This window comes from Calypte anna, chromosome 14, assembly GCF_003957555.1.
Source record: "Calypte anna isolate BGI_N300 chromosome 14, bCalAnn1_v1.p, whole genome shotgun sequence".
NCBI lineage: Eukaryota > Metazoa > Chordata > Aves > Apodiformes > Trochilidae > Calypte > Calypte anna.
The window spans coordinates 8,018,841-8,032,685 of record NC_044260.1 but is presented as its reverse complement, the minus strand read 5'-3'; positions in this window follow the sequence as shown (position 1 = coordinate 8,032,685).

Sequence of the window (13,845 nt, the reverse complement as noted above, 5' to 3'; positions counted from 1 at the left end):
GAAATAGGAAGCTATATTTAAGGATTCGTGTCTCATTTCCTACCACTCTGTAGGTTTTTATTTAGTAGCAGTTCTACCAAAAGACAAGAAATATTTCTTTGAAGTAAGGTTGCTTTTTCAAAATTTTTATCAAAATTATTTTCAGCCTCCTGAATACAAATCCATGCTAAGAAGCCATAGCAGCAAGTGCCCTAGCAAAAGGAGTAAATGACTGCTGAAGGAGGCTTGAAGGCTAAGGCAGTTCAGAGAGTTAATTTGTTATTAAGTTCATTTCTGTGAGCAGTGATGACCTGATTGAAGTGCTTGAACCAGTTCCTTTGCTACCTGAATTTGCATTCTTATGCTGAACACCAAGAGGCTAACTGGTATCTGTGTACTTGCTGGCTGTCTCTAGGGACACCCTCTAGGGTGCAGCCCAAATATTATGTAAGATGCCAGTGTCTCCAGCAGGGAGGGATGCAGGGAGCTGCCTAATTACTGAGCTCTGAGCTGAATCGTTTGTGACACGAGCGTGAACTTAACAAGAGGTTCCATCTGGTTCATGTAACTGTGAAACCCTGGCTGGTGGTTGCACATGCCTTAAAGTGCAGCCCCAGGAAGATGAAAGGAGGGTGACAGGACTGCTGGGGGACTGGAGGACTTGGGTATTCAGTGGGCTGAAAGCCACAATATGAAGTGGGAAAAGAAAAGAAAGTGAAAATGCTAAGGGCTTTCTGCAGCTGGTGGAGTCACAAGCACATTGCTGCTTGCTTTTCAGAATTCTATACAAACAGCACGGTGATGTATAACTTCAGGCAGATTCTTAAGAAATACATAAAAATAATTTTTCTAGCCCTTATTTGAGTTGTATATTACTAAATGTATTTCTCTCCTAACCTCAGCAATCCACCAAAGGCCATCTTCCAAATTTATTTTAAGAGGCTCTTTCAGATGAGTGCCTATTGTAACATTTTGCTTTTCACTTGTAAAAAATGAGGGAGGGAAGGATTTGGGGCACTTAGAACTGCTTCGTTGTCATCAGTAGTGAGTCTGTGGATTTCAGCAAATACACCACCACCCTTCCCCCCCTTTGTGAAACAATAAAATTCTGAAAGTCCCTAATACTTACATATTTGATAAGAAATCCACATTTTTGAGCGAATATAAATCTAGATATGCAGGGCTGGATTTTAGGTGCATTTGTCTGTTAAGAAGCAAGTTGTTAATAAATATATTATGTGTATTCAGCATTCAGTGATGCAGACTTAATACAACAGATTATTGACATTTCAGATTCTCTGTAATCACTGACACCCCTATGAGGCTGGGACATATGACATAAGAACTAGGGAGACCAGTGTCCCTTTAGGGAAGCCAGTGACAGTACTGCAGTGCATGAACCCCATCTGAGTCACTGGCACTGTTTTTGCTGCAAAATTATCTGAAACATCCCATCTTCCATGCTAGCTTTGTTTCTTTTATCAAAATTCATCACTTGCTAGGATTTGTATTAGTTGTTCTGGTTTTTTCAGTGTCAGACACGGCTGAATGTGGTCAGGTTGGTGTCCCAAAGTTGACAGAACTGAATATGCTGAACTTTAAGAAACAGGATCTTTTGCCATTCCAGCTCTCTGGATAGGTGCTCTCTGAGGAAGGGTGTGTCAAAGACCTCTAAAATTTCCTTGGAGTGACTTTTTTCTGTGGTTCCAAGTAATAATGCCATGTGTATTGATACCATAGTTTTTGAGGTTTTGTGATGCTAAGCAACTGAATGATGAACACACACTTACAATAAATCCAACCGTTGAATTGCTTTTTGATGCCTGCAACTTGAGCTTTCTAATGGCATCTTAAAATTAAGTAAAAAGATTTCCTGTTAGAAGGGATTATGGAGGCTGAGACAAGGTCAGAATAGACATAGTAAAAAGAAAGGTGTTCTAACAGAGATGGGGATTTTATAATAAGTTATTTCTGATGTTTATTTTCATTACAATTGAATTAATGATGTTAGAATTCTTTTGGCTATGTTAGAGATTTCTTATTTTAATAATTTGAATAGATTTTTCCCCACCAACACTAACAATAAAGCCTTGAAACAACTCTCCACCTGTTATTTTTATGTGAAAAGAGTCCAGGTTTTAACAGAAATAAACCAGTATTAGCTCTAAAGTAATATTGGCGTATTCCAGCCAAGAAAGTAATGAAATTACCTTGCAACATCTGAATTTGGGGTTGCAGTTCCTTCCCGAGGCTGCCAATGCAGTGATCTGCTCTGCTGTTATTGCTGCAAGACAGAAACATGATAAGCTTCTCTTGGAATAATTAACTAATGCAGAAAGGTGCACAAATACTGAATTCTGATCATGTGAGAAACTGATAGCATGAGTATTCAGGTATATTCTCTAGAGTGGGTTTTTATTACAGGCTCATTTTCATGTTGCAGTATTTAATAATTTAGAATGTGATTTGTACATTTATTTTTTTTTAAGCTATGGAAGATAACTGTATCCCAAAGAAGAGACTTATCTTTCTTTGTCTAGCCTTTACTCTTCAAGCAAAATTCTAATGTGGATTTCTGATGACTGGCTTCAGGCAATACATTATATTAAATCCTAAACAGAAAAAGAGATTTTAACGTCATTGTGAGAGCAATCAAAATAAATTAGTTGGGAAGGGGAAACCAAATAAATTACATTTTTGGGGGATAATTGTCTCTGAGAATATCCAAGGCAAGCAAAGAATTACTGGCTGAGTAGACTGTTACAGGTTTGGGGTTTTTGGGTTTTCTCTTGTTGGGGGGTTTCTTTGTATGAAAATGTGCCTAGCATTAGATGTCTGTAAACATTTTTATGATAGACACCTATTCCTGTTTAACACAGTGATAACTTCTTCACTAAAATTGACCCTGAAGTAACTGCAACAAAATCCTCAGCAACTCCCTTCATGCTCCCCAGCAGGAGGAAGCTGTGTCAGCTTCTCAGAGCTCTTCCTGCTCAGAAGGGCAAACCTCCCAAGGTGCTGAGGTGCTGCTGCCAGATACTTTGTACCCTGCAACTCCTCATCACTCTGCAAAATCTCCATGTAACAGAAAAGTGGAAGAGAATTCTTAAAATAACAGCATGGACAGTGCCTGGGTACCATAGAAACTACCACTGCAAGAAAGAGATCTCCCTTCTTTGGCTTTCCTGTTCAAATACTGAGAAAGCAGAGGGTTTTATAAAGAAAAAAACAAACCCTGAGTGTAATTTTCACATCGTGCAGTTCTCCATTTGCTGCAGCTTTTGTTTTCTTCTGGTGTGGCATCTGCTCTTCTCAATCAACTCTGATGTCCAGAATTTGTCTCTCTCACAGTGCTATGTGATGACATTTCACATCAGAACTTTTCATAGTGTTTTCCCTCCTGTTGTTGGTCATCAGGCAGTCAGAGTAGTCAATGTTAGTGACTTTTCTGGTGTGGGAAAATGCAACCTGTCTTGTTGGGAACTGCTGGTGGCCCTGAGCTCTGTGCCTTGCTCTTTTCTGCTGAGCTACAGTGGCTTTTGCATTAGATAGCAAGTGTGAGAAAGTTGCAGAGGATGTGACTCCAACCCTTGCTTCCTGGCACAGGAGGTGTCTTTCATAGAAATGTCTTACTCTACGTGCCCTGGGATGACTGAAAAAAACCTTCAACAGCCTGGTCTATGTTCCTTTGCAAAAACCTGTTAATAGAGGTGCAGAAAAAATGGCATCTGGACAGATGAGAATGACTGTAGGCAGCTGAAACACTGTTCTCATACCTACACTGAGAGGAAGATGTTAGTGAGAACCCAGGGCACATTTCAACATGAGAGACAGCATCACAAAAAGAAACCATGAGGGTTTGCTTCAGGTCAGCAAACTCTTAATTGGGTGGGGACTTGTGTTAGGTGAGTCTTTAATTTGCCAGTAGAAAGAACTCACATAAATTCTCATTCCCTACAGATCCATTGCCTGTTGCCTCATTTCCCCAGGCTATTTGAACTGACCTAGTCAGTGCTGGATGAAGGGTCACCAAGGAATGTTTTTGAGCTGCAGGTGGTGGCTTTCTAGCTAAAATCCTTCAGCAGTGCAGTTAAATATGCAGCTGTTATATTAGGGTGTTGGGGGAAGATGGACTAATGAAGTTGTGAAGCATCTCGGATCTTGTTCCCTCAATGGCTTGTGGTAATTTTTGCAACATGCAGGGTTTTTTTAACCCGATATCCTGAGTTTATTTTGCAAGGAAAGTTCTGCCTTTCTAGATTTCCTCCCACATTTCATTTAAACAAGTTATTCTTCACCTTTTGTTCCAGGCTGCCACGCTCTGTTAATTGCTGCTTCAGAAATGAATGCCGTTTACTGATGGATGAAATAATCTCTGTGCAAAGTCTGGAAATTATTTTCAGTCAGGGAGGTATTTTAGGCTTCTTTGAAGTGAGAAGTGAGGGATAAGGGGGATAGGCACTGAGGCAGTGTGTGGGACTATGAAATAGGTATTATGCACTCTTTATTGGCTCCTGATATTTGGTGCTGTATAGAATTTTGAGTGTGTCACTAAATTTCCTATTATTGCTATTTTAAAATTTTATACACATGTATATCTTATTCTTTTTTTTTCAGAAAAAGTGCCATTATTTTACAGCAATACCTGAAGGAGGTGAAATGGAACAAATATAGTCAGGGAATTACAAACTTTTTTTTGTTTTTTACTGTCTCAATGGGAAAGTCATGGGTAGTTAATTCCCCATGTGATCTTCCTTTGAATACACATCTTGTCAGACAAATGTTGCAGGTTAAATTGCAGTAATGCTATATTAACACTCCTCTCAGACACCAAGATTGCTGTTGCACTGAATGTTGTTTTTTTTGCTTTGGGCCCTTCACCAGATAAGTGTGTAAATGGGAAAAGCATCTTGCTACTCATGATGGACAGTTATGTATCTTTGAAAAGGACCTACTCATACAAATAGTTTACTCATCAGATTAAGAGTGTATGTGCTTCCTTTTCCATACTTATCTGTGGAATTCTGCACCTTACTTTAATGAATGATTAATTTTTATTTGATCCCCTGTCTGTCTCCTGTGGCCACAAAGGAGTGTAGGTGTCTATTCCCAGAAGAACCTTTGCTGCCCCACTGGTCAGAATAGGTGTTATGACATCTGCACCTCTGTTCAGGCTGGGAATAAGGGCTGCCAGATGTTTTCTCTGCTATTTAGAAGACTGTGTAGTGCAGGACTTGTATTAAGAGTGACAGAAACACTGATTTCCTAGCACTGCTCATTTCTGCTGTGTCTGTTTTGTGAAAATCCTTGCTTGAGGTCTGCTCACAGGGGAAGGAGGGAAGGGAGGGCCACAATCTGTGTGAATTACTGGGGTCTCAGTGGGTCTCACACAGTAATGCCATGGATCTGGATCTTGCCGGCCTCAGTAATTGTTGGCTGAAATACCATGGCTGTAGCAGACTGCTCATGGGTTTCAGAGATGGAACCATAACCCAGGAATTTATACATCTATGGTCATAAAAGGTAATTTAAGAGTGTTTTTCGTTTGCAGCTCTTGTATTTTTAACTCTAACGCTGAGGGAAATACAGTGGGAAATACACAATTCAGGTGTCCCTGAAAAATCTATACCATGTTTGCTCAGCTTATGGTGTCCGTCTACTTATCTGATCCACTCATAAGGTAAAAGAAATGCACAAAATTGATCCCCTTGATAAAGCTGGTGTTCATAAAACCTTAAGAAAATTAAAATGTAATGTTGATATTTCCTTAATGCTCCTGTGACCTGTATGACTTTAGTCATCTGTATTTTTTACTGCCAGTTCAGTTATCGGGTATAATAAATGAGCCTAATATTTTAGCTTTTGTTATGGTGTTCTTTCAAAATCCTTCATAGATGCAAGTTGTATATAATTTAAATAAGAAATGCTGCATCTAGTCATTACCACTGTTGTCTAGAGGAAGGGAATGCCATTTCCTTTATTTAACCTACCAGTCTGTTTCCCCCTGGGCACATTTCTTAGGGTTAAAAGCAATAGTGTTTCTGTTCACAGACTGCTACTGCTCACTAGCTTTGCAAGTACATTGTACTACTGCATTCTCTAGTCTTGCTCAAAATAGTCTTATTATTAGTGCCAGTCTTAGCCAGAATGAGCATCTGCAAGGTTGGAGTTTAGAACTGTGTAGTACTTTTGCAGGAAAATGGACTCTGAGGAAACCCAGGCCTTTCCTTTTTGTGTTCTTTTTGAGTATTGTTAAGTGTTTATCTTGAAACAGAGGCTCTTTCTCACACAGTGAAGCTTCTGTTTGATCCTGCTGCAAACATCTTACATTATCTCTTACTCTCCACTCCTATCATCTCTGTGCCTGTTCTGTTCTGGGGCCTTGATTCTGTATTTTAAGGCTTGACAACTTATAACCACCCAGCTTGTTATAATAGCCTGTAGAAAGTGTCTTCCTGATTCATGTGTATCAAAGGGTGTGACTAAACCCTCACAGTATATTTTACTGGTGCCTGGTGTTAAACTTGTTTGTGCTTCAGTCACACATTAGAAAGTGATGCTTTTATTTTCATAACTGAATTCAGTGTCCTAGCACTGAGCTTTGTAGGAAGAAAGATAATGGAGGAAAGCAAACATTTCTATTGGCTTGTGATGTGTGACCTGCCAGTCAAAAGAATTTAGTGTTTTTTGTTTAGAAAAGGAATATTTAGAGGGAGGGAAAGTGGATTGCTAAAAGAAAAAAAATGCAGCTACTTGCTACTCATTTCAAATCCTTGTCTAGCCTGGTGTGAATGTTACAGAAAAATATCAGTTGCTCTCTGTGTACCAAGCTGATTTCACAAGCAGATACATTATATTCTTATATTAGTTGCAAGCATCTTTCTTATTGCAATTTTAGGGCTCTGTAGTTTATTTTGTAAGAACTCTTAGATGGGTAATTGTTTCCCGTTTTCTTATTATTTCTTGGCTTTTATAATTGTAATTTTGTATTGTATCACCAAATTTTCAGTCTAGCAATGAAAGCATAGAAACAGTTAAAACTATTCCAGACTTTTTTACCTTGAGCTGAGGCTCTTGGAAATATCCTTTAGAAGTGCTGAGCACAGCATTTTTTTCTGATTTAAGCCAACATCTGTAGCTGACACGTGGATTAGTATCTACTTTGGAAGAAAAACTTCCAAATAAAATTTGGGTATAAGGTGTAATTTGCCTGATAGGGGTTCCAGGAATTTCTGATCAACATGCAAAGCTGAAGGGATGGGGCAGTTCCCTTTGCTCAGTTTACCAGATTGAAAACTTTTACCAGATTGACACTTTCTGGGACTTCTTTAGTGCCTTTGAAAACTTTTTAGCCTTGATGAATTTACTTTGCTTAGCTCCTGCCACTGCTAACCAGTGTTTGATCAACCTGAATACCAGCAGAAGTTGTGTGGAGAGAGGGCTCTGTGAGAGAGTTGGACTCAGTCCTTTGACAAAGGCACGTGGGGATGTGATGGGCAGGGATGTGCTGGGTTTGGTGCAGCTCTCAGTTGTGGTTCACACATTTCTGTGTGGTGGGGCATGGGAAAAGGAAATAAGGGCAGAGGGAAAAACATGGGTTTTATTACCTTGGAAAAGCAGCTTGAACAGTTGAGGCTGAGACTGAATTTAGTTGCCTTCTCTTACTGGCAATGGTTACTCTTTTGATCTATTTGTCAATCTTGCTCAGGCCTCATCCATTCCTTTCCTTTCTATGTGATAACTTTCTTAAGATGGCATCACCCTTCCTAATTTCTGATAGCTCTTTCCTGTTTAACTTCCATAAGAGGCTTAGCTGATGTCTTCAGCTGCTCTTTGCTCACTGTGGAATAGCAAGTAGCATGCAGTACAACCTGCCTGAGCCTTTGGAGCAGACTGAAAACTGGACAAGCTTGACTGTTATTGTTTCCCATGCTATAATTTCATTGTTCAGCTTTCTCTGTCCACACATTGACACTTTTTAGATCCCAGAAGGACAGGATGTCCCAGCACCGGGCTCAGAAGGGATGATAGATCACAGGCCTCCAGCTCTAAGTAAACCTTCTCAAACTCTTCCCATAGACAAGAGCTCTGGCTTTTGAAGCACAAATGGTAACTCGGGAGCATCACAACTTTGGGACCAGATGGAACAATTTCTGTAGCAGCCGGTACCAGGAATGCAAGCACAAAAGAAATGCCAGCATAGAAATGAGAAACATGTGAATTACCATGGAGATGAATTACAAACCCAGTTAAGGGCATTTTCAGCAGAGCTGTCTCCTTGGCAAATTCATTAAGATGAAAACTTTTTGAGGAAATATATCAGCTGTCAGGAGGAAGATCTCAGAGCAGACACTAGCTTATAGGCCAAGGTATTCCAACTGAGCTATGGGGGATCCAGGTTCTGATCCTTGCTCTGAATATCATCTCCGGATCCTGTTCTTTTTCTCTTTGGCTTCCTTTCATTTTAAGTAAAAAAAAATAATGTTGCAAGGCTTTGAAATATTGGCATTTTGGGTGGAGTTCATGCTTCCTGATCCCAGCTGGTCTTGGGAATATTGATAGAAAAAACCCTCATTTTGTTAGTCATAAACCCTGCTGTTAAATCAAGGTTTTTATCCCCTCATGTAAATGCATTGTAGTCAGGAGAGAGAAAGGAAGATTCTGCTAAATGATACAATGGAAATGGAATAGAAGCATTTTTAGTTTAACTTAAATCATGCCTAATCATTCTTCTTTTTAAAAAGTACACCAGTGTTCTTTAGCATGGTAAATTCCACCCTAACCTGTGCAGTGTCCAGTCCCTCTGAGATCAGTGAAGCGAGGCAGAAATCCAGGTAGATGTTGGCTCCTTTATGTTCAAGCTATTTTTTCTTCTTGTTCTCACCCAAACACATGTACTGAATGTGCCTGCATCTGATAGCTCTTTGTGGCAAGAGAGAATTCCAGCTCACAGGTATACTCTCCTGTAGAAAGGGATATACCAGTTATCATTCCTGATTAAAGACATGTAACAGGACATGCTGAGAAGTGTGAGCTTCTGGCAGAGACAATGCATTTTCTCCACTAGCCCTTCTAGGGCTCTGCATTGAATGTCAGCAAAGAGAAATTAAGAAATTAATTAGGTCTCCAATTACTTGGATTTTAAGAAAATAACTTTCCATAGTGGACTTAAGGGGTAAGTCTAACATGCTTATCCCTAATTCTTTGTGTTAAAAACAATTTCTGTAGCCATTCAGCCTTTTTGTTCTGTGGTAGATGTTTCCTTAAATAAAGAAAGCAGGCAATGTTTTGCCATGTTGCATTAGTTTTACTAGTGTTCCAGGAATGGCGAGCAAGATCTTTCCATTGTGTTGTGGCCATTTGGGAGAAACCAGTTCAGAGAGAATATTTTTAAAATATTCTTAATATTTTTTTAAAAATCAAATTCTTCAATCTCCACACTGGTCAGCTCCATCTGCAGACAAGATGCTGCTTAGAAATCTTACCTATCTCATGTTAGAAAGACAAAATACCTCTCCTCCTGATGGGGTTAAGTGAAATTAAAACACTATTTACTCCCTTGTGGTTTAGTAGGTGGGTAACAGCATTGATCTTATGCCATATGTGTTAATTCAGGTATCTGTGGGCACCGGTCTTTAGCAGCAGGTTAACAGTTTACTTAGGCTTCTTCTGTTTGTATTATTGCCACTGCTAATTGTTTTGGTCAGGCTTTTGTGGAGTTGGCTGAAAAATCAAATCCTGCCAACTCTGAGGTTTTACCAGGACTGCTTCCCTCCAAGGCAAAGAACATGAATTTGTGCTAAGCACAAACATCAGAGTACCTGGGTTTCTTCTGAAAAGGAATAAGAAGCACAGGAATGGACAAAATGGACAAGGCTTTGTCTTTGCTGCATAGCTCAGATGAAAGAAAAAAAGATGAGGTGGAAGGGAAAGGAAAGGAGTTGCTTAAGGGAAAATGTCTCAAAGACTGAGGAGAAAAAGGCTAAACCCCATGGTTTTGGGATAATCTTCACAGTTTCCAATCTTTTTGGCAAGGAGTTGAAATGAACTGATTTTTTTAAAGGATTTCTGAATTCAGCTCAGGCTATTGAAATGTCAGAGGAAGAGAAAGGAATCTGCTTTCACCCTGGAAGAAAACAGTAGTAGAAAGCTCTTGTTCTCCCATCCCCAGATACCAACAAAATGAGCCATACTGACAGGAAAGAACACGACTAAGGAGCTGTTGTAGAAATCTGAGGATAAAAAATTTACAGTTTTACAAAGCTGATGAGGCCCCTAACCATGAAGGACTCTGAGCATCCTGACATCAAGTCCTTTTACAGCTCCTAGGAGTGAAGGGCTGCAGGAATCTTCTCTTCTTGATCTGCTCCACAGGGTGCAAATAAAAAAAAACCCATCTGTGGCAACAGATAACTTGTGTTTAATCTGGAATCTAATAGTAGTGAGGGAACAGGGCTTGATACTAGATACAGGTCCCTCTGGGGTGACAAATGGCTTTTCTGTGTCCTTTCCAAAAGAGAATGTCTTTGTGAAAGAAGCAGGCAGATGGGATGCCAAGGGAGCAAGGGATGTGAAGCTTGAGGAGGAGGCAGAAGAAGCTAAACACAGTCATTATGTTCTGGCCTGGATTAATTATAGAGTATTTGCAGGACAGAGAGGAGATATTAATTGAAAATTGAATCTCCTGAGAAAACTTCTTCAGTTTGTTTAGCTATATTACTGCTATTGCATTGTGGCTTGTTCTATAGACTGATAAAGAGAGGACATGGTTGTGTTCCAAATGGAGTTAGATAAAGCTATTTTCTCTTCTTCATAAAAACCAGCCAAACAAACAAACAGAAACCTATCACTTTGTAGGACTTTGAATGCTGTTAATTCACTTGGCTAGGATAGGGGGAATGAAAGCAATCCTTCCCTCTCCTGCTCAAACATCAATTAAAACTTTCCTTTCAAGAGAACTGAAATCTTCCTTCAGGAAGAAAAGAAATATTTTCATGCTTTTAAAACTATTATTTTAAAGGGCATCTTTCATTAGAATATGGATAAATATGAACAAAGATTTGTCAACTTTTTGTCCCATTCTTCTTCACAACACACACACAATCAAAAACACTTCAGTGCTCTTTCAAAAACCCACAGAAATTCTGAAATAAAGGCTATACTTTTCTTCCCTCTCCTCCCAAGAGGAGATGAAACTTTCAGGGAAGAGTGCTAAGCACTGTCAAGACTTTGGAGCATTTCTTTGACTGACCTTAGCTTCAATCAGCCTACAGCAGTGTGTCCGTGTGAACAGGTTTAAATGTGCAATAAGAAAAAAGAAAAAATCAGAAGACTCATTCCTCCTGAGAGAGCTGATGGCAGATGCTAGCTATTTGGCCTCCTCAAATGGGAGGGATGCACTAACTGTGGGTACAGAATCCTCTCATTTCCATGGTAATGAATGTATCCTCAAAAATTCCCTTTATATCATATAAGTGGAGAGTACCTTTTATTTTAGATTTCCTGGAAAAGATATTTTTTTCTTTTTGTTTAAGCAGATTATTTTGACTCTTGCTTTTGTTGCTGTAAGTATTACCATATCAAAGAATCACTCACCACACTGCACAAGAAAGCAGCAGTATTGTACATGGTCACACAGAGCTTATATTAAGAGTTTTCAGTGCCTGGTGTTCTAACTTAATTCCAGGGTCATTATCTCTTCGAATAACACAGTTTTGAAGACGTGCTGAATGGTTTACAGGATTCACATCTAATTAATGTGAGAATACACCAGGAATCTAAACCATGGCACCTGCTATTCTTGGTGTTGTGCATTAGTCTGGCAGCCACTTAGAGATTCTTCTGCAAACTTCTCTGCTGTTTCATGTTAATAAAAATTCTGAGCAACACTCTTCAACTTTCAGTGTACTTTTCCATTGAAAAAGACCAATTTGTATAATGAAATTGCAAGATACCATTAACTGAAGATAGTGTTTTTGAAATTTTATCTTTTGCTGTATTTCTTACAGCTCAGATCATGAATGGTATTGCTGATTATTCTAGTGTCAGCCTGGAAATATCCCCAGCTATACACTTAGAGTTCAGGGTCTTGATCTGTCCCTTGAAGTATATGAAGTAATTCCTTTTTCTCCACTCCCAGTCTTGCCTCTTTGAGTAGCTGCTGCTTGGGCCCAAGGTGTGAGATTGGCAATTTGGCATCAGATTGACATCAAAAGTAACTTCTTTCTTCTGTCAAAATTTTCTTTGGGTTGAATCTCCTCACTGAGTTAGCTCTCCATTTGCAGTTAACATTGCATGATTTATCTTTAATGATTTCTCATAATCATTGTAAATTTTTTTACTGTTTCCTAAAAACTTTTTTAAAAGCTAAATGTCAATGAAATGCAAACTTGACATTGCTTTTCTTTTGTCACTATCATCAACATCAAAGCTCCACTTTTTTTCACATGTGTACATGAAGTATTACTGAAATGTGATACGTGCTGAAATGTAAAATGTATTGAAAAATATGCCTGAAATAAGGGTACATTGGGTGCCTTCCATCAGCCTTTGAGGCATGTTGTCTCAGTGACAGTGGAAGTAATCTTTCCTTGCTCCATTCTCATTCCATGTCCAGGGATGTTGGTCTTTTGTCCTTATTACTGGCTCCTAATTTAAGCATTACTCTTAATACAAAGGCACTGATCTGACTTAAAACTAACTAAGAAATAAGCAAGATATAAATAATTGTTTGGGGATGGATTAAAACCCCAAAAAACCTAGAGCAGAAAATCTTGATTTTTATGTAGTTAGTTATTTATTTTAAAATCTTTTTACAGTGAGAACAAATTGCAAAATAATGTAATCTGGTCTACTCTAGTGCATCCTAGAGGTCAAGTACACTTCTGTAAAATGCAAACAGGCAGCATGAAGGCTCTACATTGGAGCAAATCAGGAGCACTGCAGGATATAACAGATGGTCTGATATAAAGACAAACATTTGGCCCCAACTCTGCCAGCTTGGGTGAGCAACTTTGCTTTCTCTATACTTTGTCCTCTGATATCTCCTTAGAATTATTTTTTTTATTTCTGTGCTAGTAGACTGCATATCAACCTAATGGCTGATTTCATTTCAAGTGTCCAGGTGTTAATGGAGGAGGTCAATAAAGGAATAAGAAGTTAAATTGACACGTGGTGCTGTTATCAGTGTAATTCACAGAACACTGCAGAGGACTGAAAAATAATACTGGTGCTATGTAAATAATTGATGTAATTCAGTCCTTTCCTGAAATAGTAGTTCAGGGAACGATGTCTTTTCATGTCTTTGTGAACACAGATTTTTACAATGTGTAGGAAGAGAAACAAAATCACTCTACATCTTTGCACGTGGAGTTTTGAAGTACCACTGAAGTCAGTGCTGGTGCAAAGATACTTCACAGCAGGTAGCAAAGACCTGCCCCAGTGTTGTTCAGTTTACAGATAATAAAGTTTGAGATGTTGCCTAAGAAGGAGTGAAAGCCTCTGCTAGGATCTCCGTGCACATAATCTGTCTCTAATTCTATTGAAGAGGAACAACAATCAGACAATGCAAGATATAGTAACTTTGCACAGCTGTAATCCCAAACATGACTTTGCTAAGAACTTCTTCTTTGAATGCTGTCTTTAAAAGCCTAAAAACATTTTCAGTGTTAATGATACACCATTAGAGCTGAAAAAAGGTAGTTGTAGAGGTAGTAGCTGTGGGTCTAACTGTTCTCTGCTAATTTTGAGACTCCTTCATTGCACTCAATTCTAGTCAGCTCTTGAAATATTCAGTTTTAAACCATGCAGTGTGACAAAACAACCAAAACCATACAATGCAGATAAAATGTTCTGTGAAAAGTGATT